Here is a 22,751-nt window from a genome sequence, read left to right as displayed (position 1 = left end):
GCAGGAAGGAACAATCCGGGAAGGCTTCATGGAGGAGGTGACACCTGTGAATCAGCATGAGGGATGAATGGAGTTATTTCAGATAACTCGGATGGAGGGGAGGATCTATACCCAAATGAGTTAGGCAAATGAAACACAAACCTATAACAGGACTAGGAGGGAATCTTTCTGTCTGGTGGGGTGGAGAGTCTTTGTGGAAAGGGTGACATTTGCTTTGTTACTGTAGAATATATGAGAGGGCAATGTTGCCTAGGGGTTAAATGTTTGGGGGTGGGGTGTCCCAAACTATCTGTTCACCAGAGCCAGGCCTGTGAGAGGAGTGAGTGAGGTGGGTAAGGGTGGGTATTCTCCACCTAACTGGGGACAGGAGATACCGGCTTATCGGACTAGATTTTCTGATTTTTCAAGAGGAACTGGAAATTTTAGTGTGGAATTTCTCATTTTAAAAATCTTGACCAGTTCGTAAAATTGCATTAAAAAATATAAAACCAACACGCACTGGGCGGATTAAACCAAACATTTGTGAGGGCCAGAGCTGGTCCAGGGACCGCCAATTTGAGACCCGGGATGGAGGCTGGAAGAGACGTGCAGACATCATGTAAACAGGACCTCAAATGGCCAGCTAGCCTGCAAGCCCTTTATTCCTCAAGTCTTGACCAGGCCTCCAGTCACTCGGCCTCCCTTAAGTTTGAGCTCTCAGCATTTCAGAATTTAGCACTGAACTTTAACACTTCTCTTAAAGTCAGAGCCTCCTGGGACAGCCCTGTGCAATGACCATTATAACTCACAGTTCTAACCAGGAGGCCCGGAGGGTCCAGAGGCTGCAAACATCCAGGTCTAACCTCTTCCCTTCAGCTCTGTCTCCCAGAGGGCAGGAAGACACGGGACCTTCTAGAACCTGAGGCTGCGCTCCCATGTCTCCCTCACTAAAATGATGGCTCTCTTTCCTTATTCCTTTCTTGGGGCTGCCGCATCTTTTCCAGTTTTCATCATCGTTAGGATGGGGCATGCTGACCCCCACGCCGAAATGAAGCAAGTTAAATAGAATAGAAAGAGACCTGTCGAAGTCTTTCCAAGACGGCCAAGGGGAGGTTCCCCCAAATTAAGGCGTTGCCTGTGAGCACAGCAGTCAGAAAGAAAACCTTTCAGCTGAAACCCAGAACATTCCTGGCTGAGGTATTTCATTATAATAATGGTCTATCTTGGATGCGCAATTTAAGAGAGAGGTTAGCGGCTGGATACAGCTCAGGCTCTAAGAATGCTGGGAGCCTATGCCTTCTTCCATTTGAGGCAAGGAGTTTGATTCAGTCCATGGAGTTTTTAGGTTTATTTCCCTGGCTTTGAGGCCTGTGCATCGTAAATAATCTCTTTTCAGACTTCCAAAGAGGTCTTGGCTGTTCAACTCTGGTAGGCGTCTAATGACTTCTAACCACCCATTAGCTAATTACTCAGAGGGTGAGGCGCTTATTGGGCGGGGCCGAGATGATCCTCAGGGTATCCTTGAGCAGGGGGATTAAGACGGTTAGATGGGGCAGACACAAGTCTCCAGGCCCTTCTGAATTCACGGCGTGTCCCAGTGAGAGAAGGATCCAGCCAAATGGGCACCATCCATGGCTATGTGGTTCTGGGGTGACCTAAACAGGGACGGGTCTGGATAATGTTCAACCAACGTGGAGCGGAGGAACGTCCACCCGTACATGCAGGTAAGGACTATTTATTGAGGTCCTACTATGTGCTTTCCGAGGGTATGACAGCAGGCAAGGCAGGACTGTGCTCTCATAGGGTTGACACTTACCTGGAGGATGGTTATCCAAGAGATACTGTAGGATAGGGTGTGTATTCATTTCCTAGCTGTGGTAACAAGGAACCGCAGACTGCTTAAGACAACAAAGATTTATCCTCTCACAGTTCTGGAGGCCGGAAGTCCATATCCAAGGTGTCTAGGGCCCTCCTTTCTCTGAAGCCTGGACAGTAGAATCCTTCCTTGCCTCTTGCAGCTTCCGGTGGCGACAGATAATCCTTGGCTGTGTCACTTTAAGCTCTGCCTCTGTTGTCACGTGGCATTTTCCCCGTGTGTGCCACTTCTCATCTTCTTACAAGGACATCAGTCATACAGGATTAGGGCCCACCTTATGACCGCATCTTAACTTGATTCCATCAGCAAAGACCCTGTTTCCAAATAAAGTCAAATTCACAGGTTCCTGGGGTTAGGGCTTCAACATATCTTTATAGGAGACATAATTCACCTTGTAGCAGGGCGTAATGGGGGAACTGATCTAGGCTCGAAGGGAAGGGTGGTGGCGGATCGGGGGGGTTTGTAAGACTTCTCTGAAAAGCTGAAGCTTGAAGAATGTGTAAGAAAGTCGTGTTCGTCTTTGAGAAGTGGGGAAATGTAGCTGGGAAGGGTTTGGACCAGGCAATATAGGCAACTCAGGACCCAGGAGAAGACCCAAGAATTAATTCCAAAGTCTTTGCAACAGTACTTTTTGGAACTCAAGTCATCTTTCTGTGTCAAACCCACACTATTAACTGGGTACACTTTAATTTATTCCTAAGAAGCTCCTTTATATTTAACTCCTTTAAACTCCTTAAATTTATTCCTAAGAAATTCCTAAGAAACTCCTCTGACACTGTTCCCAAGCCCCAGGTAAAGAAACTAAAATCAAATCAAGGTAGACACCTTAAAATCAAATTGACAATGCTCTTTGAGTGGCTGGAGTGAGATGATAGAAGACATACGGATAAAAAGTAAGAGATGGGTCAACCAAGGGGATAAGAGTTTAGGCTTTGGAATACGGAGAAATGGGCTTGAGATCTAGCTTTGCGGCTTCCGAGCCTATGTGAACTTGGCCATGTGAGGTAACCTGTCAGTGCCTTAGTTTCTCATCAGTAAAACAAGTTACTAATCCCTGCGTTTCCAGCCTGTTGTCCAGCAAAGTTTAGCGACTGTTGGCAGTGGACCAATTATCGATACTATGCCAGACCGATAGCAAGTGCCCTGTAGATGGTGGTTATAATGAAGACTTGGCCAGCCAGCTAAGGACGTGAAGTATCTACATCAGAAATTAAATCCTAAAAGATTTAAACCAAACATCAAGATGGGAATAGATGTCACAAAGCACAGAACGACTGATTGCCAACAAAATTTTACAATGAATAATTGGCATAAGTAAGAGACTGAGGGCTTCCCTGGTGGCGCAGTGGTTGAGAGTCCGCCTGCCGATGCAGGGGACGCGGGTTCGTGCCCCGGTCCGGGAAGATCCCACATGCCGCGGAGCGGCTGGGCCCGTGAGCCATGGCCGCTGAGCCTGCGCGTCCGGAGCCTGTGGTCCGCAACGGGAGAGGCCACAACAGTGAGAGGCCCGCGTACCGCAAAAAAAAAAAAAAAGAAAGAAAAAAGAAAGAGACTGAGCTATACTGTGCAGCATGCGGGATCTTCGTTCCCCGACCGGCCTTCGAACCCATGCCCCCTGCAGTGGAAGCACGGAGTCTTAACCACTGGAGGGTCAGGGAAGTCCCAAGAGACTGAACTTATAAGGGGGAGACCTATGGGTGAGATGGGCTTTGCGGGATCAAGGGGGCAAACTGGGAGCATTCCTTGCAGAGATAATAGGGTGAATGGAGGACTCGAGAGGGCAAGTTTTGAGTGTGGTTTTAAAATAACGAGTAGGGCAGTTTGACTGGAGGCAGATAGCCCTCCTGAAAAGTGAAATCCTGCCCCATATAGCTGAAAAGGAGTTTGGGGCTTGCAGTGGTTTTAAAACACACTCACAAATTCTTTGACACTCTTCCTATCAAAAGGTGGATATTCATTTCCTTGCCTGGAATATAGGCGATCCTTGCGTCTTGCGATGGAAATGATGTTGTGTGACTTTGGAGGCTAGGTCATAAAGGGAGATGCAGCTTCTGCCTGGCCCTCCCTCTTGGGCCATTCACCTTTGGCGCTCTGAGCCATCTTATACAATGCCTGGGTATCCTGAAGCTGCCATGCTGGAGGGAACACGTGGAGGGATCACAAAGAACAGAGAGAGCTGTCCAAGGAGCTGAGCTGCTCCAGCCCCCGCTGTTTAAGTCTTCCCAGCCCAGGTACCACATGTGCAGGTGGAGAAGACTTCACCGTGGCCCCGGCGCCAGCCACTGATCCTCCAAGGCCATGAGAGACTCTATGTACACATTGCCCTGCTGAGCTCAGTTGCTTCCCGGAGACACAGGAATAATACATGATAGTTGATTTGTTATGCAGAGATAGATAACAGAGCAGGGCTGGGCTGTGAAAGTCAGCTTAAAAGGTGTGGACTTAAAGCTGTGGCCAGTGGGAGCCACAAAGGTGTTTGAGCTGTGACACGCGTGATCCAAGTAGTGATTTGGGAGATGAATCTGGAGGCTTCTGCCAGGAGGCTCCTCCATGGGTGTGGGGACAGCTGTTGAGAGGTGAAGATTGAGTCCTTTGTCTCTGTTCCCTGGGAGTTGATGACTTGGCCAGGGCATTTTTCTGCAAGTAGGGCTCTGCCTGTCACAGGGAAGGGAGAGTTCGGATTGCCCAAGGACAGATGACAAGGAGGAAATCAAGGTGCGGACAGGAATTGGAGGAGGCATTGTGTGAGGTCCCTAGGCCTCCCTGTAATTCACTTCCAGCTGCTCCAGGGCTGGGGGCGTGGGCATTAGTGTCTTGAGTGAGTTTAGGATTAAAAGGTAAATCTTGGTGAAATCTTCAGTGTGTAAGTTACCACATGAATCACCTGGTAGAGCATTAACATAAAATCTACAGCCTGGGGTGGCAATTACAGTAATTAAGCAGCCTAAGATACTTTGACTTGGAGGCAGCTCTGTTCACTTTGGAAACAGAGCAAATAGGCGACCTAGCAGATAAGAGAGAAAACTGGGAGGGTCAAAGGCCTTCACAGGTAATTCTAATTCACAGACTGGATTCCTCCGTAACAGCCACAGGACGTCCATTTTCTCCTTTTCAAAATATGGACTCTTTCTCGGGGCAGGGTGGGCTCTGATGCCTTGCACTGTCCTTTTAAAAGCTGCAGCAACTGGTAGGAGCTGATTAAAGGGAACACGTCTTCTAAATGCAGATTCCCAGAACCATCACAGAGGAGCTGCTACGGGGTGGACCTGGGGATTGGTATTTTTTAACAAGTACGCAGGTGGTGCCGAGCCACTCCGAAGTTTGAGAAACCTGACCAAATGTGTCAGAGGAAAATTCTTCCTGCTTTTCTATCCTTGTTTGCACATGAAAAGGTTGGGTTTTTTTTTTTAATTACAAATGTAACACATGTTCACTGTAACCAATTAGGAAAATCTGGTCTGCTTTTAATAAGTAATTAAAGATGGAACATTCACAGACTGATTCATGTGGAAATGTTCACTGGGGTGTTGTCTACTTATCAATTTATATCTCTGGGTAGTGATTAACAACCGCCTTAGCCAACGGAGGAAAGAGGGAAGAGCATTTCTAGCTTGCCTAGGTGGCCTCATCCAGGGCGGCGGCCACTCATGAGAACTCCAGTTGGAACCCTTTTCAAAGCTCCTGGGACACACCAGGCTGGACCAGCAAGGTTACCACTGAGTGGGTGGAAAAAAGCCTGCCCAGAATGTTTTGAGTTATAGCCAGAAGCTCAGCAGATTCATCCATTCAACAATTATTTCATCGAGCACCTCCTACGTGCCAGGCATTTCCTAGACATCGGGGTTGCAGCCGAGAAGAGACCTGCAATTCCGGATTCTAGCGAGGCAAGATGTCCACGTGGTTTCAACCTGGCCCAAGAAAAGTAGGTCATCGGAAGGATGCCAAGCCATGTTCATCCACCTTTTCAGGAAAATCTTCCCCTGAAGAAGGACCTTCTTTCTACCTTGGACAAAAGATGATTTCATGAAACGCTGATACACTTATGTGAGGATCTCACATGCTTTGTAAAGCAGGGGTTGACAAACTGTGGCCCATGGGCTAAATGGGGATCACTGCCTATGTTACTGGTACACAGCCCCGCTCATTATTCATTCATTCATTCATTTACATATTGCCTACGGCTGATTTGTGCCACCGCAGCAAAGTCAAGGATTTGCAACAAAGTAGGAAATCTTTACTCTCTGGCCCTTTCCAGAAAAAGTTTGCCAACCCTGCTGTGGAGAGCTTCGTGTGGCCCAGGCATGCAGGTGTCCTAAGCAGTCCATATGATTGGATGAGAGAGTAAGACATCAGCTTATGCTGGAGCGCTGGAGTTCCGGAAGAGGAGGGACTGCTCCCTGCCTCTGCGCTTTGGCGAGCATCTGGCCTGCCGAGTGGTGTTTTCTGGACTTGTCGGGGTCATCTGACAGCTCCATCGAAGGTCACACACCTTCTCCGCTCTAGGCCCCCATGTGATGTCTGGGAGTCTTACCTTAATCCACCAACAAGCCCTGGGTGGGAATTTAAGCCTTGTTTGGTTCTTCAGCTGATCTGCAGATAACGTGGAAGGACAGCTGCCCCTGGAGCCAGGGGTGATAGAGATCAGGCAGAAAGTTGTTTGGGGAGGGCTGAGGTAGGGCCATAAACCATGCTGAAAAGACTCCCATGTCACTTACTGATCGTATTCTTTCTTCTCCCCCATCACCAGCGTTCCGTTCCGTTGGGGGCTCTAATTACAGGTAGCAGGGATGCTAAGAGGCTCTTAATCCCCAGATATACTGGATGGATTTATGCTCCTAGGTGCCTTTGCTCTTTTATTCTCCAGTCAATGGGCTGGCTGAGTAAGAAGTCCAAATCCGTGGTGCAGTCTGCCTCCTGGGAGGTTCATGAGCTTTGTGAAGGCTGCCAGCTCCCACTGGGACAACGAATTGCCCCAGAGCTGAGCTTCCCAGAGTTTCCCAAGCTCGTGACTCAAAGGGCTCTGACCATGGATGTAAAGAGGGGAAGGGAATTAGGCAGACTGCAGAGTGGGTTTAAATTTCACCTCTGCCCTTGGAAACTGGCTGGCTCTGGGCAGGACAATCCCTCTTCAAACCACCATTTTCTCATCTATAACACGGCCTAAGAGAATGGTGGAAGAATTCGATTAAATGCCACACACTGCCAGCCCCGCTGTAGGTGGTCAGTAAGGCGAGTTTCTCTCTCTTTCTACTCCTCTGTTCTAGAACCTTGTATGGCTCCCTGCTACCAGCCCGATCAAAGCTGGGGAGGAGATGGAACCAGTGATGAATGGAGAGAACAGTGTCTCAGGCAGAGAGAACAGGAAGTGCAGAGGACCATGGATATTCATGGGTGTGGGTGTTTGTGGCCAGAAAGGGGAAGAAGCGTAGAAGTTTTGGCCAGGCCAAGTCAGAGGGGCTACGTAAGGAATTTGCATCTGATACCAAAAAAAAAAAAAAGTGGAGTCTTTTCAGCTGGGGAATGATTTGATCTCGTAGTGGTCTAAGGTGATGGCTTTGGCTGACACAGGGAGAATCCTGGCACATCCTTCTTGAAAACACACAGTGGGTGCCTTTGTCCCAGTGACCTTCATTGATGCCTGAGTTTTCAGGTTTGAAAATGTAGGGGAGTGAGAGAAAAGCCGGTTCCTATTGAGGGTTCCCAAGGCCACATCAAGAGCCCCGGATACTTGCCTGGTGCTGCATAAAAGCCCTGCTGTTTTCCAGGGAAGAAAAGCAGTGGGTTCAGGTGCTGCTGTCTTGCCCATGACCTTCCTGCTGGTTGCGGCGGTCAAGGCCGCCGCAGCCCACAGTGTGGGCAGGGACTAAAATCATGCTGTGTTCTCTGAGTGCCTTGGAGCCAGACGTACTCCACTCTGAATTGTACTTCTGCCATTTCCCAAGTAGAAGGCCTCTCTGAGTCTTGATTTTCTCATCTGTAAAATGGGAATAGGGACTTCCCTGGCAGTCCAGTGGTTAAGACTTCACCTTCCAATGTAGTGGGTGAGGATTCAGTCCCTGGTCTGGGAGGTAAGATCCCACGTGGCTCACCGACAAAAAAACCAAAACAGAAAACAGAAGCCATATTGTAACGAATTCAAAGAAGACGTTAAAAAAATTAAAAAAAAATAAGATGGGAATAATAACAGTATGGACTTTGTAGCACAGGTCTGAACTTTGAGAGAGGTATGGTCTATACTGTGTAAGCACATCACAGTCTATAAATGGTACGCATTGCTATTATCTTTATTAGCTGCAAGATGGCTGGCTGGTTTGTTTTTTTTTTTTTTTTTTGAGAAATTGGAAAAATCAAGTAGAAAGAGAATTATAGCTCCTCATAATTCCAACACCCAGAATTTGAAGAAGTGTTAATATCTAGAGTCTTAAATGTTTATGTGTGAAGTGTCAAGAGCTTTGAAAGAGTGAGAAGTGACAGAAACTCAGATTTTATTCTTAGATAGGTTGAATTTGAATCCCTGAATCCCCAGTTTCCTGAGCTGTGTGACTTTGGGCAATTTACTTCCCTCCTCAGGGCCTGTTTCCTCATCTGTAAGATGGCAATACTTCCTTCAGAATAGTGATCACTGTTATTAATAAGGAACCTAATTGAAATTAAGTTTAAAATAGTTTTAGTGCGAAGTGCACTTTATTCTAATTCCTTGAAAAATGGTCATTCATGTATGATAGATGAGGTGACAAGAAAGTATGCTGTACGTTTTAACACAGGGTCCCACAGGCTGAGCGTTGGGGCTGGCACATCGTAGATTTCAGGCCTGTGGTCCCTTCCTTCCCTTTGGCGCTGTGGATTCAGCCAGGAGAACTCCCACAGTGCCTTGGCTCCGATGTAAAGGCTCGATGTTCTCCGGTTGACACGTTATCCTCGTTGAAAACTGAGCAATCTTTCCAGAAAGGGAAAGGCCCTTTGCTCTGAGTCACGGGGTGGCCGGGATGTCGGTATTGTCTCCTGGAACCAGCGGACCTGGAAGAGGAACTCCTCCCTGGCTCAGCGCCTGGACTGCTGCCCGAGAGGATGTGTCAGCCCAGGGGCCAAGCCTGGCCCGGGAGGGGCTCCCCTCTCCAGTCTTGGCGCCAAGCAAGGTCCACTGGGGTCACTTGCAGGCCCCAGACTGATTCATTGGGGAAGACCTTCCTTCTGGTTACGCATGCCACCTTCACAGTGCCCCCACCCCCCCTCCATTCAGTCACTGAGGGAGTTTTGAAAACCAAGACCAGATTGTGACACTTACCAGCAGCTTCAGTGGATTCTGGAATAACATTGGCTCACACAGCACAAGGCCACAGAGTACAGTGGTCCAGAGTCTCCTACTACCCTGCCTTCCCCTTATTCTCCGCACCTCTCTCTAGACCAGTGGTTCTTACTGGGGGGACGGGGGCAGAGGAGAGGGAGGGGAGGAGGGTGTTTCTGTCGTTCAGGGCACAATTTGGCAATGTCCAGTTGTCACGGCTTTGCGGGGACGGTGCTACTTACTGATTGGCGTCTAGTGAGTGGAGGCCAGGGATGCTGTTAAACATTCTGAAATGCACAGGACGGTTCACGTGACACCAAGTCAGCCAGTCCAAAATGTTAATAGCATCGAGGTTGAGAAACTGGTATAGATCTCACCTCCTCCAGAAAGCCTTCCCTGAATCCCTGGATGGAGGAGATACGTCCCTTGGCTCCCACGCACTTCTGATCTTATCTGTCACAGCCTCCATCAACTCTGTGTGGTCCTTGGACTCCAGGGGAAGAGTCCGTATTATTGTACCTACAGCTTTGTCTTCCTTTCTCTCTAGCTCATGAGTCTCTGTAGGTCAGGGACCGTGTCTTGTCCACAGTTGTGTCTCTAAGATCTAGCATAGAGCCTGACACATTGCAGGCACCCGGTAAATATTCGTTGAATAAATGAATGAATCTATAGGCTGAGACTCAAGAAAACTAAGTTATCTTCTTTACTGCCCCCATAATGCTCCCACTGGGCAAGCTCTTAAACCTGCTCTCAATTCCAGTCCCTCCTTCCAAGTTGGCTTAATACGGGGTCTCCCCGTAGGCTGGTCCTTGTGGAAGGCGAGTGTGGACGGAAGTGTGCTGAACTCTTTACAAAGAGAAGACCCACCCTTTTGAACTAAGATACCATTATTTTCATGTGTTACCCTGATAGTATCTGTTATCCCTCTATGCTTAGGAAAGCCCTGGATAAAGGCTTTGTACTATGAACAGTACAGCAACAGTCTCAGGGATCTTAATCTCTTATCTATGACTTTATTTTGGAAAATTGTGCTCGCTCCTATCTCCACCCTTTCCCCCCAGTCCACGCTAATGCTTTCAACAAAGATCCCCCCGAAGGGGAAATACGTTGAGTTCATCCCAGCCAGGAGTCACCCCCGAGCCCAACCCCGGAGTGGGTGGGGGGACTAGTGGGTCCCACCCCCCATTCAGTCTTGTACTGTCAGCTCCCCACACACCCTTGAGAATCACCAAATGGAGTTTGAAACAATGGGAGTTCGAAGAGGGAGAAAACAGTAGGTTTGGGGCTCTTCCCCTAAGCCAACATTTCTCAGCTTCAGTACTGTGGATATCTGGGACTGGATGATTCTTTGTGATGGGGTGCTGTCCTGTGCACCCAGGATGCCTTCTTTTCACAATGTCAACTGTTGGCATTGGGGAGGGCAATGATCAAGATTTTTATCTGTGTCGATAATTTAGGGAAGAGTAAATGTTGGGTAGTGAGGAAGGGTCCTCAAGTCTGGCCACACATTCTTCATGAGCCAGCTGAGTGGACTTAGGGAAGTCAATAGACCTCTCTGAGTCCTAGTGTCTGGATGGATAAATGAGATGTCCATTCAGTCTCCACTCACTCATTCATTTTCATGGGTTCACCATCTACAATCTGGTCATTGTATATCTGTTACATACGTGACTCATGCAACGATTTAATCCTCAAGAACACTTCATAATGTTGGCTCTCTGACCTTTTCTTCTCCTCCTCAGCCTTTCACCCCCCCACAGTCCCCACCCCTGGCTTCCCTGCTGCTGCTTCAATACACCAGGCACACTCCTACCTCAGGGCCTTTGCACATGCTGTTCCCGCTGCATGAAACATTCTTGCCCAGGTATCTGCATGGTTTGCTCTCTTACCTCCTTTAGATCTTGTCTCAAATGTTACCTTCTCAGTGAGGACTTTCTGGATCACTGTATCTAACCACTCCCCCCCTTCAACCCACTCCAACACACAGACACACAGACACACACAGACACACACACACACACACACACACACACACAGAGTCTCACTTACCCAATCCCCCTTCCCTGCTCTGGTTTTTCTTCATTTAACCTCCTATGCAGTTTTCTTTATTTGTTTTGTTCATGATCTCTCCTCCTGCACAAGAATGAGGGTGGAATCTGTGTCTGTTTTATTCACTGCTCTATATCCAGTGCCTAGAATGCTACCCGGCCCCAAATTAGTGCTCAAAAAAATATTTGAATAGGTGAATAAATGAAAACAAATCTTATTATCTTCTGTTTTACAGAAACTGAGGCTCCGAAGGGTTAAATTGTTTGTCATAGTTAGTAAAAGACGGAGCTAAAATGTGATTCCTGTTCTACCTACCCCATGAGCTAGACGGCCCCACACAATTATACGTCAAGTGAACTAACTGTGATTTTGCAAGACCTTCTGAGGGCAAGTGTGGATGTTCATAGAGATTTCATCAGAGAGCTGATTCAAATATTGAAGGTCTCTCTTTTTTGAATCTTTTTAATAAATAAAGGTGTGTAGGGGGGAAACCTGTCTCTACAATGGGATATCTACGTTCATGGTTGTTTCAGATTTGGGTTTCAACAAAAGTCCAAACGAATGAAGAGAAAAATATCACCGACAGCATATGTTTATCCTCATTGTTTCAAAGCCAACCCGTTATGGCGTTCTGTTTTTTAAATAGACTTTCTGGAAAACGGCAGTATCCGTCTGCTACCCGCGCCCTCGCCAACTACTGCAAAACAAAACGGCCATAAATAGGGCCTGGGAAGCAATCGCTTGTCGTGCTGCTCAAATAGGAACAGTAGAAAGTTCAGCTGCATCACACAATGGCTGGTTCCTGGTGGAGTGTGTGTGTGTGTGTGTGTGTGTGTGTGTGTGTGTGTGTGTGTGTATTGGGGCTGGGGCAGTTGCTGGAGTCTTTTCAGCCACAGAATGAGGCCCGCCCCCTTCTTCCTTGAATGCTCATATGCTCATGGGAGTGAAATGGATTCTGATGTATAAGGCAGGAGGCTCCAAGGCCACGACACCAGCAGCTATTGACGGCAGCGTAATAGCTGATACACTCAGCTTTCCCGCTGTGGATGCTGGATGCAGCGTGCCTGGTCGTCCTCAGAAAACACTTGCATGGCTTGTTCTGAGATTTTGGGGTGCCCTTGGCCTCACAATGAGCCTCCCTTTCCCCAGCCTTGTTCTAGGCACTTAGTACGGTACATGAAGTCATTTAATCTTCATTGCAACCCTTGGAAACAGACCCTATTTCCATCCCTTTTTAACATGTGGAAAAGTGTGGGTCAAAGACACAAAGTGACTTATCTCTAGGCACAAAGCTAGGAGGTTGCCAAGCTGATATTTGAATCCAGAGAGTGGGTCCCAAGGTGGCATTCTAAACCTCCGGGATACACCTGCTCTCATCCTCGGGCCTCCTTGGACTTTCATCTTGTGTTTCTAAGGCCCTCACCCTAAAAGACAATAATGTCAGCACACTCCACTAACTTAAATATTTATTGAGCCCCTACTTGGATGACTGATTTCTGGAAATCCTCACATCAACGTTCTAGGAACTTTAACCATTTCCCTATTTTTCAGGCATAGACTCCAGGCTCAGCAAAGTTAAGGGACTTTGCTAGGATTTCATAGGCAGAAAGTGGATAGAATCATGCATTGAACCCCAAAATGTCTAGATTCAACTTATGAATGTCTAAGTGTATATAACCTTTGCTCTTACACTGTTGAGCAGTTTTATGTTCTCTTGCCTTCTACTGCTTGTTACAACACCACTGGCTGATTTTGGTTTTCTCCCAGTTCTAACTTGTGATCTGGGTCAAATTATTTAATCTCTGTGTGCCTCAGTTTTCTCATCTGTAAAATGGGGATGATAATACTACCTGCTTCAAAGGATCATTATAAAGACTTAAGTAAGCTCATATAAACTTTAGAACAATACCTGGCATGTGAACAATTATTATTGTTATAGTTATGTCATTATCATTATTTCTTATTAGAAGTTGTTTCTCCTTTTGTCTAATGCAGAAAAGTCATTTCTGTCTCTGCCATTTCTACCTAACCATCTTTACTACTTCCTGCTTTGAACACCTAAATCCTACTATTGTTTAAGAGCCACCACCTCCATGAAGCCTTCCCTGGTTCCTCCAGGTCTCAGAGACTTCTCTTTCCTCTCCAAGTCACTCCAGCCTGTATCAGACAGCCTATATCAGAACCCTGTGCTTCTATGAATATGCCCTGCTTCCAGAGTGTCATCATTCCCTCCTCAATCAGGTACCATCCTGCACTGCTCTGAGTGACCCCTAGTTCTTGAGAAATGGTCCTCTCCTGAATCAGGCACTAATGTGTAGACTTTGTCTTTTGTTGGCCCAGAGGGCTTAGAAGAGTGCTGAGGCCACTGTTCAATACTGGGAAGAGTGCCAGGCTTGGGGTCTGGCAAGGAGCTGGGTGAGAATCCTGGCTTAACCACCTAAACCATCATTTAACTTCTCAGGTTGTGGGTATCTTGTTAGTAAATGAGGGATAATAATCTCTACCTTTCGAGGGTGGTTAGAAGCAATCAGTGGGAGAATGTCTATGCAGGTGCCTGTATCAAATACTGGATTAGAGCCTCCTTACATTATTAATAATAGCAGCTCAATATTGATCAGTCACTTACAATATGCTAGACCATGCCTGTGCTAAATATTTCACATATATCATTCTCCTATTTAGATAATTATCTAATAGACATCAAAAGCACAAGCAACAAAAAAAATAGATAAAAGCACAGGCAACAAAATTAAACATTTTCACTTTGCAGGACAAGTCATAGAACATGAGAAAATATTTAATTAATACGTAAGAAATATCAATATGTAATTAATACTTGATAAATAGGAAAATATTTACAAATCACATGTCTGATAAGAGACTGGTATTCAGAGTATATAAAGAACTCTTATAACTCAATAAAAGACAAATAACCCAATTAAAAAGCGGGCAAGGAATTGAAATAGACATTTCTCCAAGGAGGTGATACGTAAATGGCAAAAAGACACATGAAAAGATGCTTGACATCATTAGTTATCAGGGAATCCAAATCAAAGTGAGATACCATTTCACAGCTCCTGGAAGGACTAGAATCAAAAAAGACAGATAACACGTGCTGGGCAAGTTGTAGAGAAACTGGAACCCTCCTACACTGCTGGTGGGAATGTGAAATGCCACAGCAGTCTGACAGTTCGGTTGGTCCTCAAATGATGAAACACAGAGTTACCATATGATCCAGCAACTCCATCTCTAGGTATTAGAGGAGAATGGGATGAAATGAGACAACCCAAGAGAAATGAAAAGAGAAATGAAGACATATGTTCACACAAAAACTTGTCCAAATGTTTATAGTGGTATTATTTATAATAGCCCAAAGGGTCAAACAGCCCAAATGTTCTTCAGTAGATGAATGGATAAGTTAAATGTGGTCTATCCATATAATGGAATATTGTTCAGCTACAAAAAGGAATAAAGTACTGGCACATGCTACAACATGGATGAACCCTGTGAATATTATGCTCAGTGAAAGAAGCCAGTCAAAAAAGACCACATATTATATGATTCCATTCATATATAATGTCCAGATCAGGGAAATCTATACAGACAGAAAGTAGCTTAGTGGTTGTTTAGGGCTGGGGGAGAGATGGGGGTTGGAGAAGTGATAGCTAAAGAGTACAGAGTTTCTTTTTGAGGTGACAACAATGTTCTAAAATTGATTGTGGTGACGGTTGCACATTTCTGTGAATATACTATTAAAAACCATGGAATTGTATACTTGAAATAGATACATTTTGCGGTATGTGAACTGTATCTCAATAATGCTGTTATAAAAATAGTTATTCAATGTTTATTCTCTAAGAAACAAAATCAGAAGGGATACTGCTGTCAAACACAAAAATGTCTTTCTTGACTCTTGGGGAAGAAGATGCTGATAATGGTAGTATACACCAAAATGGTGTGTATTAGCTTCTTATTGCTGCTGTAACAAATTACCACAAACTTAGGGGCTCAGTGCAATACAAACTTATTATTATTTAATAGTTCTTCAGGTCAGAGGTCTGAAATCAGTTTCACTGGGCCAAAATCAAGGTATCAGCAGGCTTCTTTTTATTTTGCAGGCTGCAGGGAAAAATCCATTCACTTGCTGTTTTTCCAGCTTCTGTGTTCCACCTGCATCCCTTGGCTCGTCGCACTGAAATCTCTGACCTCTACTTCCATCTTCAAATCTCCTTCCCTGACTCTGACCCTCTCTTCAGCCTCTTATAAGGCCCTGGTGATTACAGTCAGCCCCCTGGGCTAATCCAGGCTAATCTTCTTCCCCCTCAAATCCTTAACATAATCACATCTGCAAAGCCCCTTTTGCCACATGTCGAGTAACGTGTTTACAGGTTCTGGGGATTAGGACATGGACATCTTTGGAGGGGGGTCATTATTCTACCTCCTACAGGGTGTTAGAATCTCCATTCCTTTAAAAAGGAAATGGTCCTTCACCTGTCCCCTGTGATATAGTTTACCTGCCAGGACAGGAGGTTTTTGGAGGTCCCTTCTGGCTTGAGGCTTCTAATGTGTTCTTTAAGTTTCTGACTTTCTTTGCTTATTCTTCCTGTAGAATGAGTGAATATGGGAAAAGGGGTCTTGGCTCTCAGACAGGGCTGTCTGAGTCTCAGCTGTATTACTTACCTGCTATGTGACTGTGGGAGAATTAATTAACCTCTTTAAGTCTTAGTTTCCTCATCATCAAAATGAAGATTACAATATGCAGCTCCTGAAGCTGGTGTGAACAATGACCTAGGCATAAAGAAGTGGTTTTTTAGTTGGTAGCTATTGTTATCAACATATTTTCCCCCATTCTCACCCCTGTCTCTTTACTTCCTATCATAGGAGTTTGCACAGTCTCTTGAAAATATCTGTACTCTTGTCTATCTATCACTAAATAGTGAGCTCCTTAAAGGAATGGACGAAGGTCTTCTCGCTCTGAAGGCATCGCAAAGAGCAGATAGATGGATGGATGAATTGATGATGGTTCATCACTGAATGGATAAATGAATGAATGGGTGCATAGATGGATAAGTGATGGATAGGAGGCTGTGTGGTATGTATGTAGGTAGGTAGGTATGTAGTTATATATGCATGTATGGGTTCATGAATGAATGGCTAAGTACGTGGATGGATGGATAGACGGATGGATGGATGGCTAGATGGTTGGAAGGTATGTGTATGAATAGATGAATGGATATTTGGATGGATTTATGGGTGCATAAATGAGAGGGTGGACGCATGTATGGATGGGTGTATATATGTATGTATGTGTGTGTGACTTGATCAATGGAGGAATGGAAGTTTGGATGATTGAATAAATGAATAGATAGATGAACACGTGTATGTATATGTATGAATGGGTGAACGTGTGGATGCGTGGATACAGGAATAAACTGATGAATGGATTCATTAATGAATGGATGATGGAAGCATTCATGCATATACAGAGGATGGATGATTGAGTGGTTTTATGGATGAATGGGTAAATGGGTGATCATTTAAAAAATTGCATTCTGGTGCTCAGAGCAATATTTCATGCTAAGTCTTTATCACCGAGGGTTCTGATCCCTTCTCTGAACCCACGCATGGGAAAAGCATACACTAGAATAATCTATTATGTGTCCCATAAAAGGACGCCTGGTGAAACATGGCACCATAGTAAATGGATGTGGATTAACATCACTGAGAAGTGTTCACTATAATTGTCTCTAAATACCTTCTCAATATGATATCCCAGAGACTGATTCAAAGCTTGGTCCAACTTCCTCAGCACAAAAAGATAAGACTAGAGGGGATCCCAGATGCCATTTGTTTTGACTCTGATTCTTCAGACAAGGAAATCAAAGCCCAGAGAAGGGAAGGGACCTGCCCAAGGTCACACAGCAGATGAGCATCAGACCTGAAACAAGAACTCAGGGTTCAAGACCAGAGCTTCTGCTATAAAGTGCTACCTGGCTTTCTTGTTTTGTCAAACCTCCCTGTCCCCAGATGCCTCTCCCAGGCAACCTCTTGGAACATCCCCAAATGAAGACCTTCTCTCTCTTTGACTCTGACAGTCATGGTCCCGAGAGCCAACTTGAACTTGTTCATCTCCTGTGTGACAGTCGTTAACTTAGCCGCCAACACCTGGCCGGTGGAGCAGTTGGAAGGATTTAGAGAGACAAGGAATTTGCCTTGTGTGGGTAGATTCCAAAGATGCCCTCTGGGGTTTCAGCATTTAAGGCTTTCCCCCTGTCTCCTGATTTTCTAAAGGGAAATCTTTCTTCTCTTTCGCTTTCATTAGTAGAATAAAAGGAAGGAAGACAGACACACACACAGAGTTTGCCCTAGTTACTTAACAAAGGCACACCACAAAGATTGTGTTTGTTCATCTCTGGGGCCGTGGGGGCCCTATTAGTCTTCCTGGAATCTTCAGCGTTGCAGTAATGAACTCGCAGCCCTTCCTGCTCTAGGGCTCTATCCTCCCTCCCTCCCACCCGGCTCCCACCTTGCCTCGGGAGCTGCCCAGGAAAGCCAGGATGTTGAGCAGGGCCCTGTTGCAATGGTTTTGTATTTGTCTCTGGGTTTCTGAAATTTCCAGTCTTGAAAGAATCTAAACCTCTGTAGGAGGAACTCTCTCACCTGAGGGGAATCACCTCTTCTGGTCTCAGGGCCAGAGGCATGGAAATAACAACAGCCACCACAGCAGCATCAGTAATAATAACAACTGCATCCAAAGGGCTGACCATGTGCCACTCACTGCTCTCACTCAGTCCTCACAACAGCTCTGTGAGGGGTATGCCGTATGCAGCCCCATATGATGGGTAGAGAAACTGAAGCACGGAAAAGTCCACCTTGGATTCCAGCTCTGTGTTTAATTACTGCATTATACCAGGTGCCATACCTAGTGTTTTACCTGGATTAACTCGATTAATATTCTTTATGACCTAACCAGGTAATCACTATCCTTATGCCTATTTACAGAGATGAAGATACTGGGAACAGAGAGGTCGAGTCACTTGCCCAAAGACACACAGCTAGTAGATGACAGAGCTGTATGCCATCTTCCCAGTGGCAGTGACTTTGTAAATACTTTATAGAATTATAAAGTCATAAATATTTGGGGCTGGATGGGCTGTAAGGAGCATCTAGGTGAAATATTATAGTTGAAGAAATAAGAGCCAGAGAGGCAAAGTGACTCACCAACGATCATAAGGCTGGTTAGCTACAGACTTCCTGGCAGAGTTGTAGAATAATAATAATTATAATTACTGTTATTTCACATAATTAAAATATTTTAAATTATTATTATTATTGTTTTAAGAATTGCAGTAAGCCTTGGGGATCTTTTGTAAATGCACACTCTATTTTGTGCAAATCAAATTGCAAAGTCAGGGCTTCCCTGGTGGCGCAGTGGTTAAGAATCCGCCTGCCAATGCAGGGAACACGGGTTCAAGCCCTAGTCCGGGAAGACCCCACATGCCGCGGAGCAACCCTTGCGCCACAACTGCTGAGCCCACGTGCTACAGCTACTGAAGCCCGTGTGCCTAGAGCCCGTGCTCGGCAACAAGAGAAGCAACCACAATGAGAAGCCCGCGCACCGCAACAACGAGTAGCCTCTGCTCGCCGCAACTAGAGAAAGCCCGCGTGCAGCAGCAAAGACCCAGTGCAGCCAAAAATAAATAAATAAATAAATTTATTAAAAAAAAATTGCAAAGTCATTAAAATAATAACTTGTTAAGCAGCCTGGTGGAGCATTTAAGAACACCATCCCACTGAAACACACACATATACACACACACACAACACACACACCAATCTTCCTTGGGTAGTGCTTTGGGTTTTGATGTGTGAGGTGTGTGTATTTGTTTCTTTTTCCCCTTAGACAGCGCTCAAGGACAAAGTGGTCATGAGGGATCCGTGTGTGTCCTGGAGGAGGTCATCTTTGCTACCACCTGAGTTCGGTTTCCTGGGAATAAAGGTGTGGCTTGGACCCAGGAGGGGGACATTGTTGAGAAAGAGAAATTGGAGCTGATTAATGGTTGGGGGGCGGGGAGGCAGCACAGAGACAGGAGCTGGGATGATTCTGCCTGGGAAAAACTGGAGGGAACTGCATCTCGGTTTTGCAGCCAAGATGGGGCAGGTCCGCAGGCTCTGAAAGCTTACATGACAGGGCTGGTAGAGATGGGGCAGGATAGGCTGAAAGTAAAAGATAAAATGCCAAAGACCCTCCAGATGTCATTGATCCTAACCACATATTTCGGACCCAGAAACTGATCACATTTCATCTTACGTGACCCTTCAGAACAAAGTTTCTCAGTTTGGGAGGGACTTTCAGAAGATACAGGACCAGGACATTATATAACATTAAACCACTCAGTGGAAAACGTATTCTCTATTCTTTTTTTTTTTTTTTCTAACATCTTTACTGGAGTATAATTGCTTTACAATGGTGTGTTAGTTTCTGCTTTATAACAAAGTGAATCAGTTATACATAATGTTCCCATATCTCTTCCCTCTTGCGTCTCCCTCCCTCCGACCCTCCCTATCCCACCCCCCCATCCCACCCCTCTAGGTGGTCACAAACCACCTAGCTGATCTCCCTGTGCTATGCGGCTGCTTCCCACTAGCTATCCACTTTATGCTTGGTAGTGTATATATGTCCATGCCAGTCTCTCACTTTGTCACAGCTTACCCTTCCCCCTCCCCATATCCTCAAGTCCATTCTCTAGTAGGTCTGTCTTTATTCCTGTCTTACCCTTAGGTTCTTCATGACATTTTTTTTTCTTAGATTCCATAAATATGTGTTAGCATACTGTATTTATCTTTCTCTTTCTGACTTACTTCACTCTGTATGACAGACTCTAGGTCCATCCACCTCACCACAAATAACTCAATTTAGTTTCTTTTTATGGCTGAGTAATATTCCGTTGTGTATTCCTTCGCAATCCTTTGGATTTCTTCAGGTAGCAAATCCTCGTTCGGTGCTTTGACTGCTTTACCTCTTCCAACACTTGCTAACCTCTCTTAAACAGAAGGACAGCTCCCCTCAGGCCCAGAGCCCTTCCAGAGTTATCTGACTAGAGTTTAGCATCAATAGTTTGTGTTCCGTATGTTTATTTTCAAGGTGACTTTCTATTTGGAGTAAAGGACCCTGGGATGCCAATGACTGGAGTAATATAAAGTTGCTTTTTGAAATAAACGTATTAGACGGCAAAACGAGTTGGCATGAAAAACATCATTGAGTATAATAGTACAGGCAGTATATGGAGGTTGCAAAATTCATGACGATAATACAGGATGACTGATGTTGGCGGAGATATCAGTCTAGATGAGAAACGGAGAGAGAGCAGACAGGGTGAGCACGGGGAAAGGGTGCCTTTTTTGGATCACAGCAAGGTGTCGTAGATGTTAGCTGTAGGTCTGAAAGTTGGCGACGGAGAGGGAACGGCTGAATGGTGTAAGGCAGGATAAACTTGCTGCTGTCACAAATAACCCCAAACTTCAGTGGCTTCACCCAGTGGAAGGCCAGTCAGGTGCTCCTCATTGGTGAGATGTCTTCCACCAATGACCACCAAATGATGCACATTTAGGGACCCAAGTTCCTTCCAGAGCCTTAGCCTCTCCATTTAGCTGGCAAATGATCTTCATGGGCAGTTTTTATGGGCCACGTCAGGCTGTGCACTTAACACTTCTGTCACATCCCACTGGCCACAACTCTGTCACGTGACTACACTAACAGCAAAGGATTCTGGGAAATACAGTCTAGCCATCTTCCGGAGAGGAAAAGGTGGGGTTTGGGAGGGCAGCTAGTCAATCTCTGCCCGTGATGGTTAGTTCATTCAATTTATTTATTCAGTATTCATTCAATATTCATTTACTCATTCAATATTTCAATATTTATTCATTCAATATTTATTGAACATCTATCTTATGCCAAGCATTTTTGCATCTCAACTTAATTAAAGCGATGGCTTTGCCCTTTTCATGTATGTTTGGAGATCATTTATGAGATAGATATGAAAAATCAATTGTACATACTGTGTTTTCAGCTAAATAGAGTGGTGATGCTACTCTTTTCATGTGTTTAGAGATAATTTGTGAGATAAAAATTAAATTAAAATTAATCCCACATACTATAGTGTATTTAAATGACCTTTTCAGAAATAATTACTCATCTTCAGTGGAGGTGCTTGGGGGTAAAGGCCATATCTTAAGTATTATTCCCAAGTACCTAGCACTGAACTAGGCACATGAATGTTTTCTGGAAAAGAATGTAGAGAAGAAGTTTCTAGAGACAATGACTATATCAGACTGGTACTGGACTAGCGAGTTGGGTTGCCCACTAACAGCCAAGATCTTCACCCACATCACCATCTCATTAGCCCAGGACAGAATCCCAAGACTGAAAGGAAGGATGCTCTTGGCATCCTTTCCCCATCTCCCCTGTTGCCATGGGAACATGTTGTCTGGCAGCCACAGGTCAGGAGAGGCTGGGGACCCTAGACATTCTTCAGGGCCTCCTATCAATGAGCCCTGATAGCCCTTCTTTTACCCGAGGCACAGGTGTTCTTTTACCTGAGGCACAGGGGGTATTTTCTGCTTAATAAGATCTACATGAACTTGCCCGTGGAACTCATCCATGGGCAAATTCCTCCAAAGAGTGGGGTTCAGAGAGTGTCCCAGGACGGTCCATTCATCTAATGTGCACTGAATATCAATTCAACACTTCCAAATTCTGCAGTCTTTGTGTAAGTTGCTTCTTTGGACATCTACCCTGGGAATGGTTTGCAGATCTTGGCATATCTGCTCCATGAACCCCAATGACACCACACTGCTCATAATGTTCTAGGATATTTGTCTACTCCTATTCATGTTATCCACATAGTTAAGACCAGTTAAGACCCTACTATTAAAAAAAGGTGCCCTTACACATATATCTTGAAACATTTTCCCATGTCATTAACGTTATTTGTATGGTTTTAATATTTCCAAATAATTTGGTTCTTTATCAAAGATGTTTAAGCAGGGCAGGATATAATCAGATTAGAAAATTTGTAACTTTAGAATGCTAATTCTGGAGCAGTATGGAGCACAGGATGAGGGGGATAGAGAAGCAGATGAGAGTGGAAAAAAAAAAAAAAGGCAAGAGGCTGCTGGAATAGTCAGGAAAAGAGCACTGGCACTCAGAGAAGCAGCCAGACGGGCTGGCTGTAGGTGTAAGCCCTGGAATGAGACTGCTTGCATGTCTCTGAAGGTTCATGCACTTACTAGCTGTGTGCCTTTAGCCAAGTAACGTCGTCTCCCCCAGCCTCAGTTTCCTCATCTCTAAAATAGGTTCACTGATGGTACTGGCATCACAGAGTTGTTTGAGGGCTCAGTGAGATAATTCACATAAAACACTCTGTGTAATGCTTTATAAATTGTATAATTTTAGAATATTTATAATCTATAATTCATATAAAACTACTCTTAAGTCATGCCTGGCGTATATAAGTGCTCTGTGAGAGCTGGTATTCTTGTGGCTCTGATAGCAGGACATGA

This window comes from Leucopleurus acutus (genome assembly GCF_964270905.1).
Source record: "Leucopleurus acutus genome assembly, chromosome: 13".
Classification (NCBI taxonomy): domain Eukaryota; kingdom Metazoa; phylum Chordata; class Mammalia; order Artiodactyla; family Delphinidae; genus Leucopleurus; species Leucopleurus acutus.
Note: the sequence above shows the minus strand (reverse complement) of the source record.